This window comes from Apus apus, chromosome 23 (assembly GCF_020740795.1).
Source record: "Apus apus isolate bApuApu2 chromosome 23, bApuApu2.pri.cur, whole genome shotgun sequence".
NCBI classification, from domain to species: domain Eukaryota; kingdom Metazoa; phylum Chordata; class Aves; order Apodiformes; family Apodidae; genus Apus; species Apus apus.
The window spans coordinates 1,393,016-1,413,639 of record NC_067304.1 but is presented as its reverse complement, the minus strand read 5'-3'; the positions used below and the strand labels follow the sequence as shown (position 1 = coordinate 1,413,639).

The window sequence follows — 20,624 nt, the reverse complement described above, 5'->3', positions numbered from 1 at the left end:
GAACCCACTGCCAGGGTGCCCGTGGATCACCCCTGGTCTCTCATCCCTGAGGTTCACCTCAAGTGACAGGACTTGGCAGAAGCAGCCACATGGGAACATCTGAGGACAGTGACACTTCAAGGCAGGTGGGGACGAGGCACAGACACTACAGATCTGTCTGCTCCTCCAACCATACATCGAGCAAGTCCACATCTTCACCCACACTCATCCTTACACAAAACCAACCCCCAGCTGAAGCCCACCCAGCCCCCAGCCCCCAGCCAGGGCAGCAGGGCAGAGCCAAGTGCCACCGTGGCCACCCAGCACTGCAGGAAGGCTTCTTTTTAAGCCTTGTTCCTTGCAAGAAGGAGTTTTTGGTGGTGCCTCTGCCCCTGCACGTCCCTAAGCACCAGGAAGCAGAGGACTGTGTTCCCAGATCACTGTGCCAGGGAGGTGGAGGTGCTGAAGATGCTGTGCTTTGAGAACTGAATTGAGAAGGAATATCCAAGTGGCTTTCCTTTAGGAGAATGATGGAATTAGCTCAACCCTTATTAGCCACCAGAGAAACCACAGAGAGCGCCTCAGAAATCCCCTGCCATGGAAAAAGCTTTGTCTGAAGCTCGTTCCTCCTAAATATAGTCCATCAGGAAGACAGAAGGGATACAGAAGTTCAGTTGCCTCCAGAGATCCCAAGTACTGGAGAAGATCAGGAAGAATAAATCAAGCTTTTCATGAATGTCACAAGCTGTGTCAGACCCAGCAGGGAGTTTCCAGCTCCTTCCCTCTTCAAATGTCAGCTCGGTGGAGCTGAGCCAACGCCGTGACCTTTGTGTCCTTGCCAGCAGAACCCAGAGCACCCTGGGCACCCTCCGTGCCTGGCACCCTCGGGAGATGCTGCCCTTGTCCCCACTGTGCTTCCCACAAGGTCCCACAGCCACGTCCAGCTCACCCAAGAAGACTTCAAAGGTGGTTCCCACAACCACGTCACCATCAAGCCTGGCCTGTGCTTCCATCCATCAGCCCCTCAGGGTGTCCAAGACTTATCCACCCCTGTTACACCCACCGGCACAAAGCCCTGGACATGCCAGCACTTCCAGGAGCTCCTGCACCCACTGAGCTGTGCCAAGTGACCGTACGGCCAAGCTCTGGCACCAGGGATGATCCCCTGAACCAGGAAATCAGGATTTAGCTGATCCATCACCTGCAGCTCAGCAGGCTTTGAAAGAAATGAAATGTCAGGAAGGGCCCTGGTGCAGGGACACGGCCGTGGTGGTTTCCATCCTGCTCCTTCCCTCTCAGCCATGCTCCTGTGGGCACTCAAAAACATGGTGGCCAGGAAACCTTCAAATCCCTGCAGGGGGGATGAAGGGAAGGGGATGACCTGAGGTCCTGGCATCACCTCTGCTGCCTGAGGTGACAATTCATGCATTAAAGCTCACAAGCTGACAGGACACACAGGGTTGGAGTCCCTCTCCACACACAACTCCAGCACAGCAGCTGAGCCAACATTTTCTAGAAGGTCTAGTGACCATTTTGGCAGACAGCTGTACCTTTCTGGCTTCTTTATGACATGATTTTGGACTCTGGACGTTCTACAGAGCCCTGTTCCTGCAGATGTCAGACGAAGCAGAACCCAGCTCCACCAGCACTGATTCAGGGATGGCTCAGCCCATCCCTGAGATCCACCACGTCACGGTGCCAGTGCTGAGGTGCTGCAATGCTGCAGTTCCTCCAGGGCAACATTAGGGAAGGAGCATGTGTGAGGGGTTGGTGGGATGCTCACCCAAGCAGAAGTGGCTCCCTGGCTGGCCTCCCATGCCATGGCCTCCTCCCACCTCCCCAAGCTCAGATGTTCCTGCAGCCACCTGAGGTGACCTTTCCCAGCTGTGCTCACACTGAGTGATGCTCAGGACGTGCCCACCTGACAGACACAGCTCCCTGACCTTGTCTCCACTGGGTAGATGCACCAGTTTATCTCAACCAACGTTGGAAGGGGCCTGGTTTGCACAGCTCCAAGCCCTTCCCTGCCCAAACACAGCGATTCAAGGCCAGCTCCTCAGAAGCTGTGCCTGCTGCTGGGTTCCACCTTCCTGCCACCCACATTAGGACCTTCAGTCTACACAGACACAGCAGCAACATCTCCCTGATGCAGAAATCCACCCAGTGCAGGAGCTCAGAAGGGTTGAATTTATCCTGGAGCCAGCATCCTGAAAACAGGAGGTGGGAATTGTCCTTTGTACAGGGCTTGGCCCTGCTGAGGAATGTGGTGGACTTGGGTCTTGACTCACCCCAGGCAAAGCATCATGGCACCTTTGGGATGCACAATGACACCCGCCCTAAAGATCTGCCATAGTCATGGCATAGCATGAAGTGCTGCCCAAAGACCTTTTCTCCCCTCCAACACCACAACCACACCTGCTGATCACCACGTTTCAGCCTGGCAGAGCCACCTCCACCTATTTGGACCTACCTCAGGTCCAAAGAGAGGTTTTGTGAGCTGTGTCGCCCATAAGGACTCAGGGCATTGCTGGATATGAGCAAAACCTCTCCCTCGGTGCTTCCACCCCAGATATGGATTCAATCTGAACAAGACTCACCTCTTCTTACAGCCAAAACCACCTTCCTCCCAGACACTGGGTCCTTGTGGCACTTTGGTAGGTCCAAATCCTTCCATATATGGAGGAGACAGAGATATGAGCCCACCTTGCTCCTAGATCTCAAGGGATTTCCAGAGAGCATTGGCCAAGCCCAAGGTCTGAAAGAAGATAAGGACTACATCTTCTAGAGACATGGAAGAATCTAGTTCCTGAGGCCCAAGAACCAAATACCCTCCCAGACTGGGGCTCAAAATCTCCTCTGACCTTTGTGAAGCATATGGCCATCCTCTAGCTGCATCTGGTCTGGGGAACACAGGACAGGACAAGACAAGAGGGTTTCTGGGTCAGTCTTGGTCTCATGAGGCAGAAGAGATGGGTTTTCTGGTGGGACTGATGTTCTGAAAAGCAATTACACATTAAGACATCCCCAACAGACTATGCTGTGCTCTGGCCTAGAGCCCAAGTCATCTTGGGTTTGGATTTTAATTAGCCCTGTTTTGGTATCTGTTCTTTACCTTCCTCCAGATAATGATTTAATTATTACAGGCATGTCTTCAAATTAGCAGCTTCCTCAGTGGATTATTCATCTGGGATCTCCTCAATTACAGAGCCCATCTTACAGCCATCAGAAGAGAGGCTGGAGAGAACAAAGGAAAACCAAAACCCTTCCTGGAAAGAGAAACCATGAAAGCACCCAGCTCCTGAGCAGGGGTCACTGCCAAGCCCTTCTCCTGCCTTCATCCATATCTCACAGTTGGTTAAGAAACCTAGCTCCAAAACCCACCCCAAACATCTCCATCATGCAGGACCATCAAGGCTGGTCTTGTCTTCCCACCACCAAACCTTCTCACCCATTAGACCACAAGTAGGTGGAGAAGCCAAGCAAGGTGAGAGGGATGCACCATGAGCTGGGACAGAGCTGCTGCTGTGCATCCCCCCTGAAGGGATCAGATGTCTGGGGATCCCCTAGGAGAAGGCAGCCCATGGTAAGGGCCCTGCTCATTGCCAGGCTGCAAATGCCCCTGTGCTCTCTGCAGGGTTGGTGCCAACCAGCAGGGCCCTCACGTTGGGAAGGACCACAAGGGAGAGGAGAAGGCAGGTGCCTGGTGGGACCAGGGAGAGAACGAGGCACAGCTCCTGATGACAAGCCCCATCTCCTCTGGCAGCAGGACTAGGCAGAGGTCACACTGATGGTCAACAAGGCTCCAGGCCTGAGGAACAAAGGGTGAAAAGAGAACAGCAGAACAGGTTGCTTAAAAGAAATGCCAGATGAACATGCAAAGAGAAGGGGACAGCTCAGTGAGGGTAAAACCTTCAGAGTGCAGCTCCACCACAAGACTTGGTGCCACCCACAGAAAAGCTAAGTCCTCAGCTGAACTGAAAGAGGAGGGGTAATGGGTACAAGTTACTCCTGGGGAGGTCCCAGCTGGACATCCAAAGACAATTTTTCACTATGAGAACAGTTGGACATTGGAATATTCTCCCTTCGGGAAGTGGTGAATTCCCCAACACTGGACACTTTCAAGACTCAGCTGACAGGGTGCTGGGACATCTCATCTCATCTAAACCATGCTCCTACCTAGAAAGGTTGGACCAGATGATCCTTGAGGTCCCTTCCAACCTGCCATTCTATGATTCTATGATAAAGAGCCAAGCAGACAGGTTGCTCCCCCACTGCCAGACCTGGGCAGAGCATCTCCATGCTGCAGGGCTTCAGCAAACCCTCCTCTCCAGCCTGGCACCATCCCTCCCCCCAGGACAGGCTGGAAAAGCAGGGGACACGCTCATGAGGTTCCCCACTCCTTGCTGCAAAGGGCAATGAGTTCCAAGGCCACACAAAGAAGCACTTTGGTCCTTTTCAAAGATGCCCTTGAACCACCGACTGCACATGGTGCTTCTCTCTGCTCCCCCCCCCCAAGATTTCCCTCACCAGCTGTGCCACAATTCCCACGCTCCTACCAGGGAAGCAGATTTTGCAGCAGCCACTGGGAAAGCTCCACTGCCTCTCCCTGCTGCAGCACAGACACCAGCAGAAAGTCCCTGCTGGCTTCTCTGTCCCTGCACTTCACACTCCACCAGAGAATCATTGAATCATTAAGGTTGGAAGGGACCTTAAAGATCATCTAGTTCCAACCCGCCTGCCACGAGCAGGGAACCCTGCTCCTGGAGATTAGCTCCAACCAGCTGCAGCTCCTGCTGCTGCAGAAGAGCCCTCGAGCACAGCCACGAGTGGTCCTGAGGCTGCAAACACAGCCCAGGCCTCCCAGACTGACCCCCCGTCGTGAGGTCACAGCTGCTCCTCTTCTCTGCTTCCCTTCCTGAGCACTTGGAGAGCAACTGGGCAGCAAAACCAGCCAGGGGATACAGCCTGCTGTAGAATCATAGAATCACAGACTGGTTCAAGTTGGAAGTGACCTCAAAGATCATTCCAGTCCCAACCCCCTGCATGGGCAGGGACACCTCCCACCAGCCCAGGCTGCTCCAAGCCCCATCCAACCTGCCCTTCAACACTGCCAGGGATGGGGCAGCCACAGCTTCCCTGGGCAACCTGGGCCAGGCTCTCACCATCTCCACAGGGAAGAGTTTCTTCCTAAGATTTAATCTAAATCTCTCTTCTTTCAGTTTAAAACCATTCCCCCTTGTCCTCTCACTACAAGCCCTTGTAAAAAGTCCCTCCCCAGGTTTCCTGGCGCCCCTTCAGGCACTGGAAGGCTGCTATGAGGTCCCCCCAGAGCCTTCTCCAGGCTGACCAGCCCCAATTCCCTCAGCCTGTCCTCTTAAGAGAGGTGCTCCAGCTCTTGGATCATTTTTGATATCCCAGATAATGGGCTTGGGGACACAGCCCCAGTGCCCTTCACACTCCCAGTGGGATCCACAGCCTGTTCCCTGGGCAAAGAGCCCCAGCCCACTGCCCCACCACTGCCCCTTTGCCCTGTGTCCCACCAGGGTATCACCTTCCCATGTTCTCCCCACCATTGATCATCAGCCCCTGACTGTTTTGAGCTCTCCACCCCATCAGGTTTGCTAAGAGAGACCAACACATTGGAGAGCAAGTAGGGAGGGGAGAAAAGGCCATGATGACACAAGCCCTGCAGCTTCATTTCCTGAGGAAACCAGGCTGAAGAAGGTAGGAGTGGAAGTGACACATGAGAGGGAAGGATTTTCATCAACCCAATCAAACCTCCTGGAATATGATAACAGACACCTCCCCTCTGGCCCAGGACAAAGAAAGGCTTCCTAGTTATGAAGAAGAAGCAAACTGGAGTAGAAAGCAAATGACTCAAAAATGGCTGAAATGTCAGATATTATTAAAAAGCTTCTACCTAGAGAGGAATAATGAGTGGTGAAAACAGGGCTACCACGGGGGAAGCTGGAAAACAAGCAGGACGGGGAGCAAGCACCTGAGAACAGCTCTGCTAGTCTCCAAAAGCCACCCCGGTGGCTACAGTGGTGGGCTGACTTCTAGAGGTGTGCCTGGGTGAGCTGTGAGAAACCTGGGGTGACCTGTGAGAAATCTGGGGTGCTGAGAGGCCGTGCTGGCAAGGAGGGTGACAGCAGCTGCTGGAGATGGCAGCCCCAGGACAGCCTCACCCCACCACAGACCAGTGAGTCCCCCAGGTGAAATGCCTACAATCTTTTGAAGCCCCCTTTCCAGAGGCCTCATCCTGCTCTCCTGCCACCCCTGGAGCATTTTGCCACTGCCCCACGTCACCAGGTCCCAGGAGAGGAGCACGGATGCTGCCTCACCTTCTGAGGGCACCTGCAGGGCACCTGCAGGCTGGGCACCCAGCTGCCAGAACCCTGAGGGGAAAAGCAAAGGGAGCAGGATGTCCCACATCCCTGTGAGGGGACACCCCAGTGTCTGAGCCCTCCCCAGGGACCAGCTCAGCCCAGAGCTGGAGCATCTGCAGCCAGGGCAGGCAGTGTGACCTCACGTGGCCCTGACTTCCTCAGGCTGTGCCAGTGTCCCAGAGCCCTGCAGGCTCCCTGGCTCCCACTGCAGGGCAGGGTCAGGCCCAGCTCAGCCTGGCAGGACCAGCTGCAGTCTCACTGCTCCTGCTCTTCCAGCACCAACACAAAACCCCTGCCCAGCAGCAGAGGATCCAGCCCTCCCTGCCCAACCTGCCTCCTGCTCTGTCTCTCTCGAGCAGCATCGGGAGGAGTTCTGTGGGCAGGAGGGACTCAGCCCCCCTGCAGCAGCCTCCCCTCCTGGCATCTGTCTCCTCTGCTTCCCCAGCCTCCCGTGAGCTGCATTTGCAGAGAAGATCCTGCCAGCCCCCCAGCAGGTGCCCAGCTCCGGGGGGTTTGTTTTGGCTCTGCAGGAACACACACAGCAGGGCCAGAGCTGCTCTGGATCTGACAAGATTCCCGTTTTGGAAAACAAGGAGCAGTGAGAGGCAAACCCACACGTCTCCCTTCTGGAACAAGGTCAAGGCTGGGAGGTGGGAGCTGTGGCTGAGCAGGGCCTGGACCCTTCTGAACCCAGACCAGCATCTTCATAGGAAGATCCAGAGCCAATAAAGCCATCCCAGCTGCCACCATCACCTCCTTAGCAGCATCCTCCCACCACCACCAGTTTGGACCAGCTCTCCCAGCCAGCCCACTCTGGTTACTGGTGTTATTAACACCTGTCCTGTGCCCACGGACTCCTCACAGGTTTACAAAAGCTTTGACACCACCAAGTGCACTTGGCAGCTGCTCCAGAGCAGGTTGGAATCAATCTAAGCCAATGGGGATGGAGAGGGACAAAAGGAGACCACAAAGGTCCCAGCTGCCCCAGATGCTGGTTAACCTGGGTGCTCATCAGCATCTCTGGATCATTCAGGGCTCAGCCCAGCAAAATCTCACACTTCTGGCAGAACAGGCTCAGGCCAAACCTCCAGCTCACCAGCAACCACCTGGGAGCTGACCCACATTTGCTTTCCTTGTGTGCACACCTGCACTGAAGGGAAGAGGGAAAAAAGCTCCAGGTGGAGGTGACAGCATGGGGACATCCTTCTGCTTCCTTCTTCACAGATTTCTGGCATTTCAAGGTACACACCAGGTCAGCCCATGTGGAGCCAAGAAGGAGAAAGTCCAGGCACTGAGTGATGGAGGACCTGCCACATCTTGGGCTGACAGACCAGGGTGGCTCTTCCTGATGGGTCACTACACTTGTCCCCAGGCCAGGGCAGCAGCAGCACCTTCCTGGTTGGAATCCCTCCCACTTGCACAGGAGACAAGGGAACAAAGGGGCCAATGTCTGCAAGCTCTGCAGGGCTGGTGGCTGCTTCCCTCATCTCTTCAGCCTCCAAAATAGACTTTTTCTATTATTTATTTATTTTGCCCACAACTGGGGGAATTATCAACACTTGCATCCATGGCTTGACCCTATTGCAGCAGGACACCCCACCAGATGTGTGTGCCTCCATCTCACCCACTGCTCCAGGCTGCATCTCCCCCTCTGCTCTTGTGAGACCCCACCTGAAGAACTGTGTCCAGTTCTGGAGCCCCCAGCACAAGAAGGACATGGAGCTGTTGTAGCAAGTCAGAGGAGGCCACAGAGATGATCAGAGGGTTGGTATGGAGACAGGCCAAGAGAGTTGGGGTTGTTTAGCCTGGAGAAGAGAAGGCTCTGGGGACACCTCACAGACTGAAGGGGCTCCAGGAAAGCTGGGGAGGGGCTTGGGACAAGGGAAGGGAGTGAGAGGACGAGGGGGGATGCATTAAAACTGGAAGAGGGAGATTGAGGTTGGACATGAGGAGGAAATTCTTTGCTGTGAGACCCTGGCCCAGGTTGCCCAGGGAAGCTGTGGCTGCCCCATCCCTGGCAGTGTTGAAGGGCAGGTTGGATGGGGCTTGGAGCAACCTGGGCTGGTGGGAGGTGTCCCTGCCCATGCAGGGGGTTGAGACTGGATGATCTTGAAGGTCCCTTCCAACCTTCACCATCCTATGATTCACAGCTCAGAAACAAACTCCCCCAGCAGTGTAAGGTTCTGTTGCGTGGAGATGGAGAGAGGAAAATCCAAATACCTTCAGTCCTAAAGAAATACATCTCCTTGGAGCATCACTCATGTTTTATAGCCTCAGCACCTCCCAGCTATGCTCAGCTTCAGTTTGCACATCAACTGCAGCCAGCACTGCTCCAAAAATCCCCCAGGCAGTGCCTCCAAGCCAGTTTGCTGCTTCAGCCTGAAACCACAGCCTGTGGCATTAGCCCTGGGCTTCATTCACAGACCAACTGATGAGCTCTCCCTGCCCTGCCAGCAAACCAGGAAGGTCAAGAGGCTGAAATCTGCTGGAGAAAAGCCTGCTTGCTCCTGAGTTACACACTGGTCTGCTCAGAGCCCTGTGTGAACTCAAAACACCAGCATGCTCTCTGCATTCACCCATGAAAGAGAGACCCAGCTGCTCCAAGCACAGCACTCAGTCCCCTTCCCTATATCCCAGGTCTCAAAGCCAGATGTAAATCATCTATTTACTGCAAAAAGGACAGAATAGGCCCGTGGGACACACACAGGGGGGTTAACAGGGATGAGGTGCAGTTCACTGAATTTTCAACAGCTCCCAAAGTAGCTGTTTGGACACTAGAGCAGCCTTGTGGGTGACACTGGCCTGGGGGGCCCTGTCACCTGCACTGTGCCCTCCACATGGACCACTTGGGGGCTTGGAGGACACCCGTGATGGGCTGGATGTTGGAACTGTCTATCTCATGCCCTGTCCTGAGATGGGAACAGCCCTCTCTGGGCACTGCCAGCACACCTGGCCAGCCCTTCCCTGGGAAGGTCACCAGCAACAGTGGCACTTTCTTTGGTGGCCAAGGAAGGTCCATCTCTTTGATGAAAGAACGAGTTGGGGGGGAGGGTTAGTTTGGTGCCACATCAGGGATGAGTTTCCCCTCCAGGATCCTGCCTCCCTGGATGCTGTTGCACCCCTGGTGAACACACCAATGAAGGTTCCTTTACCCCAGAGATGGACACAGCCCCAGCACTACTTAAAGCCCAGATCTCAAGAGGAGAATTTCCCCCTTTGGAGCGTAACAAGGTCCTGCCCTGAGCCGTGCAGCAATCTTTCCATAAAAAATGGTGGCTGTACAATAGCCAAGTCATTAGAGAATTAAAGCACTGGTATTTTTAGGCAGCAGGAGTACGTGTGGGAGAGATCTCCAAGTGCAGGCTGATGGCATTTGCTGCAGGGCAGTGAGAATGAGATTTATTGACGACGTGTGATCTGAAAGCGACACCAGCACTCAGGAAAAGCCAGGCAGTGATCAGCAATCCTGGGGCTTATTACAGCTTCATTTTAAGAGACAACCTTTCTTTATATACATGGAAACACAAAGGCCAGGCAGGACAAAGGCCATCCCTGCTCGCAGAGATGCTCTGATTGCTACCTTCAAAACCACAAAAGTCTTGTAACTAAATTAACTAGCAGCAGATGATCAAAAAGAGGGGGAAATGCTCTTTTAATATGGCAGCACCAAAGTGTTGGCAATTATCAAGTGATTATGATCCTGGTGTGATGCTGGGGAGGAGGAAAGAGAATCTTCTCTCTCCATCAGGCTTTAGATGCTCCCTGGGTGGCACATCCAGATATCAGGCGCAAAGCAAAACCTTTCTGGATCTGGGCTGGGAGGAAAGACAGCTGGAGTCACAAGAGATGAGCCTTCTGGCTGCAATTAAACACTTAATGGGTTAAAATTAATTAAGCTGTGTTATTCTGCACATGACTGGAGAGCCCAAGCCCCTGGAAGGGTTCAGGGAGGTGTCTCTCCAAGGGATGCTGGCAGGTACTTTAGAGACCCTGCTCCATCCCCTGTGTCCTAACAGAGCTCACAGGCACCTGCCTCCAGGTGCTGCAACACAGCTGAGGGGTGAGCACAGCAACTCTCAGCAGGCAGATGGGAATCCCCAGGATTTCCACCCATCCACTCTCCAGCACAGCCACATTTTCCAAGAGAACAAGCCAAGGTTTGGTTTGCTCAGCACCTCCACGGGTCCTTCAGGGGCTTGGGTTGGCAGCTCCCCTGCCCTCACAAAGCCTCCTGTGATCCTCCCCAGCCTGCCTTAGCCCAAATTCCAGCTCACTTCTGCCATGCAGACTCGGCCCTGCCTCCTCACTGCAGGAAACAGGATCAAGTCTCCTTCCACCCATTCATCCATGGTCAGACATTGCCACTGCTGACACCCCCAGCCCCACAGTGACCATGAGGGGGGCACAGGGAGGGGATCCCTGCTGCAAGCAGACATGCAGCTGGCAGCAACACCATCCTCAGATGCGTGGGAAACACATCACTGGCATAATGGGATGGCAAAGGCACCAGCAGCAGCCTGTCCTAGTGATGTGCACCCTCCTGACCCACAGCAGCCTTGGCCATAACACCAGAAAGCCCCACGGGAACAATCTCTCACACAGACACAGCAGGAAAGCAGGATCTGGCCGTGCTGCCCCCAGGCTTCATTCCTACCACCCCTTCCCGAGAGCAGAGAGCTCAGCCTAGCAGCATGCCAGGGAAAGCAAACACAGGGAGAGGATACTCAGCATCCCAGTGCTTCCCCAGCCGTGGAATGATGCTGTGCCCAAACCAGCCCTGCCCTCCCCCACGTGGGTCTCGCCCAGGGAGACCCACAGGTTTGCTCTGTGCTTCCCTGGAGCAGGGATTTCAAAGCACGGTGCTTCCACAGAATCATGGGATCATTTTGGTTGGAAAAGACCTTTGAGATCATCAAGTCCAACCATAACCTGACTCTATCAAGCATTAAACCCAACTCTACCAAGTCCAGTGCTTAATCCATCCTCCCAATCACCACATCTGCACATCTTCTAAACACCTCCAGGGATGGGGACTCAACCACCTCCCTGAGCAGACTATCCTAGTGAAGAATTTTTTTCTAATACACAATCTAAATTAATCTAATTTAATATCTAACTTAATTCCACCACCCCAGGGACAAGGGGCTCAGGTCTGACCCCTAGGACCAAAGGCAGGAGGGTGCAGAGTCTGTATCCCCTGGCTGTGGTGCTCCAGCCAGATTTGAGTTCCCCAGGTAGGTTCACAGGATGAAAACCATGAAGGGGCTTTATGAGAACTTGCTCCCCCCAACGAGAACATCATCTCACAACCTCACCCCGAGAAATCACACAAGGTACTTGCAGGTTATGTGGGACACTTTGGGATCAGAATAACTTCCTCTCCTGGCTGATCAGTGTATGAATAAATCAGCTACAGCCAAAAATAACCTCTGGACCTTTTTTGACTCCTTCCTGCAAAACAGTCGGGGGGGGGGGGCTGATGCTAGAAAGAGGCCAAGATCTAGTTAGTACAGCTGCCAGGCACTGAATTACAGGGCAGATTAACTGGATTATTGAGGCTGTAAACTTTGCACAAGTCCATCTTTCCACTCACTGTCTGCAGCTCCTGGCACCAGGAATTCCTGCATGGGGAACAGTAGTAGGCACCACCACCAAGTCCATTTATCATGATTAAGAGCTTGAGATCAGGTTTATGACACTTGTGTCAATGCCACAGCAAAGCTATAAACACCCTTCCCGATTCTGGAAGCCAGAAGGGCCAGGCTTTGCCAGGAGAGGATCCATCTGAGGCTCCATCTCTCACTAATGAGACTCCTGGAGAGGCACGTGTTGGGGCAGCAGCGTGGCCAAACACCCCCCTCTGCCCAGGCTCTGATGAGCAGCCCAGCTTGAGCCTTGAACCATTTTTCACCACTTCTGCTCCAGACGGGCCCAAGCACAGCCCTGTCCCCCCCATGCTGCAGTTGTTTCATGTGCTGTTTTCACCTGGAAGTCCCAGACCCACAGCAGCACGATTCCATCAGCTGCCCAGCAGCCAGTGCCAGCCAGGGAGCTAAAACCCATCTGTAATTATGGAGAAAATTAATTTCTACCAAGAAAGGGTAAAAACGAGAACTTTCAATCAGTGCAGCTAACGGATGGGCAGCAATTTTGGGGCAGGGGTTCCCTTCCCCTGCTGTGCCATCCTGCTCAGGGGATGGATCCTCTCCCCTCCAGGAGGCTGGATGGAGAGTCCAGGCAGGAAGAGCATCCTTCCCTGCTGCACATCCCTGCGGCACAGTGCTTGCTATTTAAAGAAATCAGCCTCACGCTGTCAACATCTCACCTCCCCGTGGAGGAGCTGGGTCCCTGCTCCAGCCTCTCCTGGCCTGGTGTCTGGAGCTGCCCACCCGGAGGCTGCAGAGAAGCATCACGCAGCAAAAAAAAAAAAACCCTGGGAACTGCCCCCTCCTGGAAATCGGTCGCAAGGGACAGGAGGATGAGGGAAACGAGCTCTGATCTGCCACTTGTTTTCCTCCTTTTTCTTTGTTTTTGGATGCCAGGGAAGGAGCCGCCCATCCGGCACCTCCTCGTGCTTGCTAAGGGAAGCGTGGCAGAAACTGAAAACCAGGGGCTGAAGGAAAAAATAAAGCTGCATTTCCAGCTAAATTCCAGCCTTGTCAGTCCTGCAGGATTACAGCGCTGGAGACAGCAGCCCATGAGCTGATTTGAAGCACCAAGGTGGAGATTCAGCAAAGGAAGGGCAACTAGGAGGACACAGGGCCAGTGTCCTCCTCCTGGACAGTGACTTTTGACTGTGTCTTGTGGAGAAGGTTGGGCACCCAGCTCCAAGACCCCTCCAGCTGCAGGATGGAAACCACTGCACAGGGGCCAAGGGGCAGGCAGGGCTGCTCCTTGCACAGCTTTGCACAAAAAGAGAGAGAGAGATGAACACCCGCTTCATTCCTCTGGGCATCCTCACCGTGCAAATTAAACAGAGGGCTTTACCCTGTCCCCACAAGGATTTTAATCTGCTTGACCACAGCACAGACAGAAGGAAAATCCAATTATATCAGCACAACTTCTTTTAGCCAAGAGCCTTGAATCATTTTTCACCACTTCTGCTCCAGATGGGCCCAAACGCAGACCTGTCCCCCCGTGCTGCAGTTGTTCCATGTGGTATTTTCCCTTCCTCCCTCCCAAATGCCACCTCATGTGAGCACACCCACACGTGCACCCACCTCCAAGCTTTTTGGCATTGTTTGCTTGCAGAGGAGCCCTTTAAGCATCAGAAACTCCCAACCACATCCCTCAGGAGCCTGGCCAGGGCTTGGACCCACCTGCGGAGCTCACACCACAGCCCTGACCCTCAGCCAGGTCTGACACCCCCACACTTGGCACTTGGCATTCCATGGAAAGCATCTGGAAAGTGAGGGGTTCTTATTGCATTTAACACCTCTCTGGGAAGAAAAGCTGGGCAATGTGATCTAACATCCTTCCAGCTCCAGTTAATAGCCCAGAGACCTCCCAGATCACTTTTGGGAGCCATCTGGGAAACCTCAGGCTCACCAAAGAATTCTTTAGGAGGAAATCAATTGTAAAATCAAGTTTCAAGGTTTGCTAAAGAATTCAGCATCTTTCTGCTTCACTGGAAAATGTGAAATGGCACCGCCCAGAGAGTGGCCAGACACCCACACCAGAGCTGCTCCCTGTCCCCCAAGAGTGGAGGCCTCCAGAAGAAGCATTTCCAGTTGGGTCCCAGTTTGGGTTCAGCACACTCTGAGGCTTCAAGGCTGCCTCCCCCAGCTTTGGTGAGAATTCCCACCTCCAACACACTGTCAGGCTCTTTCCCAGCACTGACTCACGGCCACCATCTCCCCACCCAGCACACCACGACCCCATCACCCACCCAGCTCCCACTCAACTCAGCCCCCTCCTCCTCACACCACCCTCCTCATCCCTGTCCTTGCCCCACTGCACCCCAGCAGGAGCTGCCTGAAAGGGTGAGGCTTGCAAAAAGGGGCCCTCAAAAGATACAGACAAGGAGGTTTTCAGGGTGGTTTTCACTTCCAGCACCTTCTGAGACAATTGAGACAGGCAGGAACTCAATTTTCCAGCATGTTCAATCTCCCAGCATCTGTGCCTCAGCTGCTGGTGAGCACTGAGGCTGGACTGAGCCCCTGGTACAGAACAAGACCTGCTCACCCTCACCACGGAGGCAGGGAGCTGCCTGGAGACAGAGGAGTCATTTAATTGCACATCTGCCAAGCCACAGCTGAGCTGACCACCCCAGAAAGCCAGATCCATCCATCAGTCCCACCACTGGTGTCTCAGGAACCTGTCGGTTTGGGCACTCTCTGCTACCCTCCAGCTGTTGATATAGGTGCTGGAATACCTCTAGTTTGTCTCCTGGAAAAGAGCTGCAGGAGGAGCAAGCACTGAAGCTGGAAAGTCATCCAGGCACCTGAGCACCTCTGGGTATCAGGGGAATGGCACCTGTGCTGGTGGCTCCCTGACAAATCTCCAGGGAAGTTCCCAGAATCAGTACCAAGAAGCACCATCCTGAGACACAGGGAGAAACACATCGTGGCATCACCAAAAGCACAGATACTTGAGACTCCCAGACCACCTGAACTATGAAGACACCAACTTTCCATCTCCTCTAAAGCCTGGACAGCACCACAACCAAGAAGCTCCTGAACCACCCAGGCATGTTCATCCAGGTACCAAACTCCAGCTCTCACTTGAGAAGTGTCGTGGTGGTGTCAAACCCACCAGGAGAACCTCATTCCAGCACACAAGCAGATGGTGGCCAACGAGCTTAAATGAATACTTTGCCAACACTGACTTGGCCAAAACCAGGATGTCCCCAGAAGGTTTTGCACAGCTTTAACAAAACCCGGCTTCCTAAGCCAATTGTTGATATAATTATGCCATTTAGGGGATAAACAAGCCCTTGAAGGCTGGTGTTATTCAGGAGAAAAATCACAGTGTCTGGAAGCAGCTTGCCACTGCCAGGACAAGAGGGCTCCAGATGACTGAGGATGGGAACCAGTGTGAGCACTGCTTGAGCTGGCCAAGCTGGCCAGATGCTCACTGGGCTGGCCCAGCCCCAGGCATGGTGGGCATCCACCCAATGCCAACAGCCCCATGCCCACCATGCCTGGGGCTACACCAGCTCGGTGGGTGTTTACCTGGTGGGAAGCTCCAGGCTGAACCAGCCCCACCAGCATCTGCCTGGAGGGCAACCCCATGAAACAAGCCTAGAACTCGGTGCCAGGCAGATGCTGGTGGGGCTGATACTGCCCAGAGCTCTGGATACTCGCAGGGCAGATGCTTGAGGGGATGGAGACAGCCCTGAGGGAGGAGACAGCCCTGGGAAATCAGAGGAGCAGGAGAAGGCCAGGGTAGGACCAGTCTCAGCAGCATGCCTGCCCTCCCCCTCAGCACACGGTAGAAGCAAGGGGGTGCAGTGAAAAGGGACAGCTTGGACTCATACTGGGGGGCTACCAGGGGCAGAGAGCAGCTGAAAATTAAGGACCCCCCCTGCCCAATCCTGGAATATAGGAGGCACTGTCACCCCATACCAGCAGCGTCCTGGGGGGTGGATGTGCCAACCCCTGCACCCCTCCTGCCTGCACACCCAGCAGGGATGGGGCAGCACATCTGCCTGGGGGCACTGGAGTGGGGGGCTGAGCCCCCCCCCTTGGCTCAGATGCTCAGCGCGGGGTCAGCAAGACCCCTCCCATGACCCAGCTCGGGGGTAAGGACGCCATCCCCCCCAGCCCAGCCACAACCCAAAGGAAACGGGGGAGCTCAGCACATCCCCCGGCTCAGACACCCCCTGGGGGGGGGGAACGGGGCGGGAGACAAAGCACGCCCGGGCTCAGGCACCCCCTCCCGGGCGGGCACAGCATCCCCGGGGGAACACAGCATCCCTGGGGGGACACAGCATCCCCGGGGGGCACGGCAGGGCAGGGCACCCACCGGGGGGGTGGGATGGGGAGCGCAGCCCCAGAGCGGGGAGCGGAGCATCCCCGGGGGCGAGGAGAGGGGAGCAAAAGGCGTAGAGCCCTCCCCGAGAGCAGCCCCGTGGGGGCCAGAAAGGAGGCAGAGCAGCCCGTGCCCGGCCCGGCGGGGGGCTGGGAGGGCCGAGCACCCCCCGCAGGCCCCGCAGCACCCCGGGCCGCCCCGCAGGACCCGCAGCATCCCGCAGCATCCCGGCCCCGCCCGCACTCACCGCCCGCCGAACCCGCTGGAAGCCGCCGCCGCCGCCTCGCGCCGCCCGCCCCGCCCCGCCCACTGCGTCACCGCCCGGCCACGCCCACGCGGCCACACCCCATCTGGCCACGCCCACCCGACCACGCCCCATCTGGCCCCGCCCCACGGGAGGGGGTTGGGGGGGGGGGGCTGTGGGTGAACGGCAGCATCTCTGGGGCAGGAGCCCCCCTGGGGGGGCAGGAACTTCCTTGGGGGGCAAGACTGGCCCCTGGGGGGGGGGGGCAGGAACAACCCGGGGGGGGCAGGAAGGTCAAAGGGGGGGCAGGAATCCCCTTGGAAGGCAGAAAACTCCAAAGGGGGGGGCAGAAAACACCAAAGGGGGGGGCAGAAAACACCAAAGGGGGGGCAGGAATCACTCTTGGGGGGCAGAAAACTTCGAAGGGGGAGCAGGAATCACTCTTGGGGGGCAGGAACTTCCTTGGGGGGCAAGACTGGCCCCTGGGGCGGGGGGGCAGGAACAACCCGGGGGGGGCAGGAAAGTCAAAGGGGGGGCAGGAATCCCCTGGGGGGGGCAGAAAACTCCAAAGGAGGGGGGGGGGGGCAGGAATCACTCTTGGGGGGCAGAAAACACCAAAGGGGGGGCAGGAATCACTCTGGGGAGGCAGAAAACTCCAAAGGGGGGGCAGGAATCACTCTTGGGGAGCAGAAAACACCAAAGGGGGGGCAGGAATTCCTGTTGGGAGGCAGGAAGCAGCCTGGGGGGAAAGAACCTCCCTGAGGGGGTGCAGGAACCCCCTGTAGGGGGGGCAGAAAACTCCCCTGGGGTCAGGACTCCCCCCGGGGCCTCGCCCAGCCCCAGGGGCAGGAGCAGTGTCCCTGTGCCCCCACGCTGGGTGGGCAGCCCCACGTCCTGCCCCATCCCCCTCCTCGCTCAGCTGAGGGGGGAGCGGGGTTGCCCCCATTGACCTGCGCAGGGCTGGTCACCCCAATCTCCCTTCCCGAGGAGAACCCCAAGCACCCCTGTTAAAAATTACTCGTTAAATTGACTGAGTAATATTCAGGGTTTTATTGATTCATAGCAAGTAGAAAGCGAGCAAAAGCAGCGCTGGGTGACAGGGGAGTCTGCGCTCCACCACTGCCACACGCTTAAAACAAATCACTAGTCTTTTATACTCTTCTTCTTCCGTATTCTTGCACTTCTGCTTTCCTTTAGTGTTGTACTCTGCATTTTCTTCCTCCTGGTAATCCCATATATGGTATGGTTTATATAACATTTTGCTTAATACATACTTATTGGCGGCAAAGCATACATTGTGCAACGCTTATAACAGTTTACTTAGTATATATTTAACAGCGGCAAAGCATACATTGTGCAAAGCTTGACAGTTTCGCATGGGTGTTTCTCTGTTAGTACTTCCCTTTTTCTAACCACAGTATAGGTTGCTTAGTATATATTTAACAGCGGCAAAGCATACATTGTGCAAAGCTTGGCAGTTCCGCATGGGTGTTTCTCTGTTAGTACTTCCCTTTTTCTAACCACAGTATAGGGGTGTTACAAAACTTTTAGTTTATTGATAGTTTAATACACATTATCTGTTTCTAACAATTCCCCCCTTTTTCTTTTTATCCTATGTTATTAAACTATCTCGTCTGCTTCTACAAATCTTTCACAAGCTTCACATCTCCTATCACATCCACAAGGTTGTTTACAATTACATTCGAGATATACATCTTTATAAGTACCACAGGTACAATATGCTTCTGGTAGTTTTTGTGGCACTTGTTGATATTCAGTTCTAGAAGTCAAAATCATTAATTTCGTAATATCAAATCTTTCTTTTACAAATTGTAACACATATTTTATAATACATGGTCCAAATATTAATCCTAATAAAACTAGTATCAATGGTCCAGCCAGAGCAGACAAAAGAGTAGTTAGCCATGGTTTTGCACTAAACCAATTTTCATACCATGTTGTACCGGTCTCTAGATCTTTTTTTACGTTGGTCTAGTCTTTTTCGAAGTTCTGCCATTGAATCTTGGACTACTCCAGTATAATCTATGAATGTGCAACATTCTTCTTGGAGGGCTACACACAATCCTCCTTCCTTGAGGAATAACAGATCTAAACCTCTTCTATTTTGTAAGGCCACTTCAGAAAGAGACTTGACCGAGGTTGACAATTGATTAATTGATTGTTCTATTCTAATTAGATCTTCATTTACTGCTATTTGTAATGCCTGCATTTGTTCACTCTTAATAATTGAGGCTATACCCGTTCCAGCTCCCACACCTCCTGCAATTAGCAAAGTAGCTAAGGAAATTGCAGTAATTGGCTCTCTTTTTTGTCTACTGAGGCCTTTCTCAAAATGATGCATAACATCTTCCATTGAATGGTACATTAAACGTGAAATGATTATTACCTGAACACAAAATTGAGATACATTAAACACTTGCAATGATATACACGGTGTCACCCCAATATCTGAGCACACCCATTTTGCTCCTGTAGCCGGTATTGCCCACTTGTAGGTTTCATTTCTCTTTTGCTTTATTCTTGTCTTATGAATCGTACTATTACAAAATTCTTTATATTGCTCTGGGACAGTACCAATACATTGTCCTCTTCCTGTTACATGCTGTAATGTCATTCCCTTGGTGTCCTGCTTGTCCTCACTCCAAGGACATTCTGAGGGATTTGTTCCGTTTGACCATTTAATTTTATCTGATTGTCCTACTGCTTCATAGTAAGGTGGTCTAACATTAAAACATAACCAACATTCTTTAGTTAAATTTGGCTTGGTGTTGTTCAATGCTAAATAAGACGCTTGCATTATTTCCCACAAGGGGTCTTGAAAGTTTTTATGTGGTGTTATCACTATTTCTGACCTATTTTGTGGATCAGTGTGGTTTCTTAATTCCATAATGGTTGATGAGGGTTTCCATGTACACTGTTAAAGTATAACGTCAATATGACTAGGGTAAGTCCAAAAGAGCGGAGGCCTGGCCAATTATTTGCTACATTACCACTCCTTTCGGGGCGCTTGGTGTGATCCCATCTTAAATTCTGTTCTCCACATTTTTGTACTCCTCTGTCTCGCCCGTCGACTCGGTTGCTTCGAGCCACGGGGATTATCATCTTCTCGACAGCAGGTGTATTCTTCAGGAGAATATTCGGGGATCGTACCATTCCCTTCAAAAATATCACAAAAGAAGTGGATACTTTTCCTTTTACTTAAAAATGGCCATAAATCCCCACTACTTTTGACACCCTTTCTATAAACATATATGATTGGTTCTTATACATGGAAACAAATTCCTCTTCCACATTTAACAATTTTTTTCACAAATAATATACAATTAACGATATCACTAATGCTATTATGATTCCTAAAATACACTATACATAAAAAGGTAAGTTCTCAAACCAAGTCCAAATCATTCAGAGCTTATCACTTTAGTATCAGTTTGGTTTCTCCTGGAGGGCTGATGACCTTCCACTGAGGTGGGGACACAGGTCCTTTTATTCGGCTTGCATGAGTCCAACCACGCTCCGTTGTTCTTACAACAGTTTTTGTGGTAAGCAAAACAAGAAAAGGTCCTTCCCATTTAGGTTTTAAAGTCTCTTCTTTCCATATCCGGATTAGGATCCAATCCCCAGGTTTTATATTATGTATTTTCAAGTCCAATGGAGGTCTTTATACTATCAACCCTCTCTTCCATAATTCTTCCCTATGTTTTGACAATTGTGAAATATATACTTCTAAGGTTTGGTCTTGTACCAAAACATTTTCTTGTGGTTTTTCAATATTATAGGGCATACCATATACCATTTCATACACAAAAATTCCCAAATCAGATCTAGGTCTAGTTCTCAAAATTAATAATGCCATAGGTAAGCATCTTAACCAAGATAATTTTGTTTCAATCATCAATTTGGTTAACACTGTTTTAATTTCCCCATTCAGTCTCTCGACTCTCCCTGAGCTCTGTGGATGCCATGGCGTATGGTAGTCCCATCTTATTCCTAAACATTCCGATAATTCTTTTATAATT

General features: G+C 52.9%; 1 protein-coding gene across 3 annotated transcripts in view; it reads right to left on the bottom strand.

Moving 5' to 3' along the window:
- The window catches only part of PPFIA4 (PTPRF interacting protein alpha 4), a 61,460-nt gene extending 44,834 nt beyond the window's left edge, over positions 1 to 16,626 (bottom strand). For all 3 annotated transcript variants that reach the window (XM_051639148.1, XM_051639149.1, XM_051639150.1), the window contains exon 1: positions 16,588 to 16,626. The gene's annotated coding sequence lies outside the window, so the exon portion shown is untranslated. The remainder of the gene's footprint in view (positions 1 to 16,587) is intronic.
- Positions 16,627 to 20,624: the final 3,998 nt, after the last annotated feature.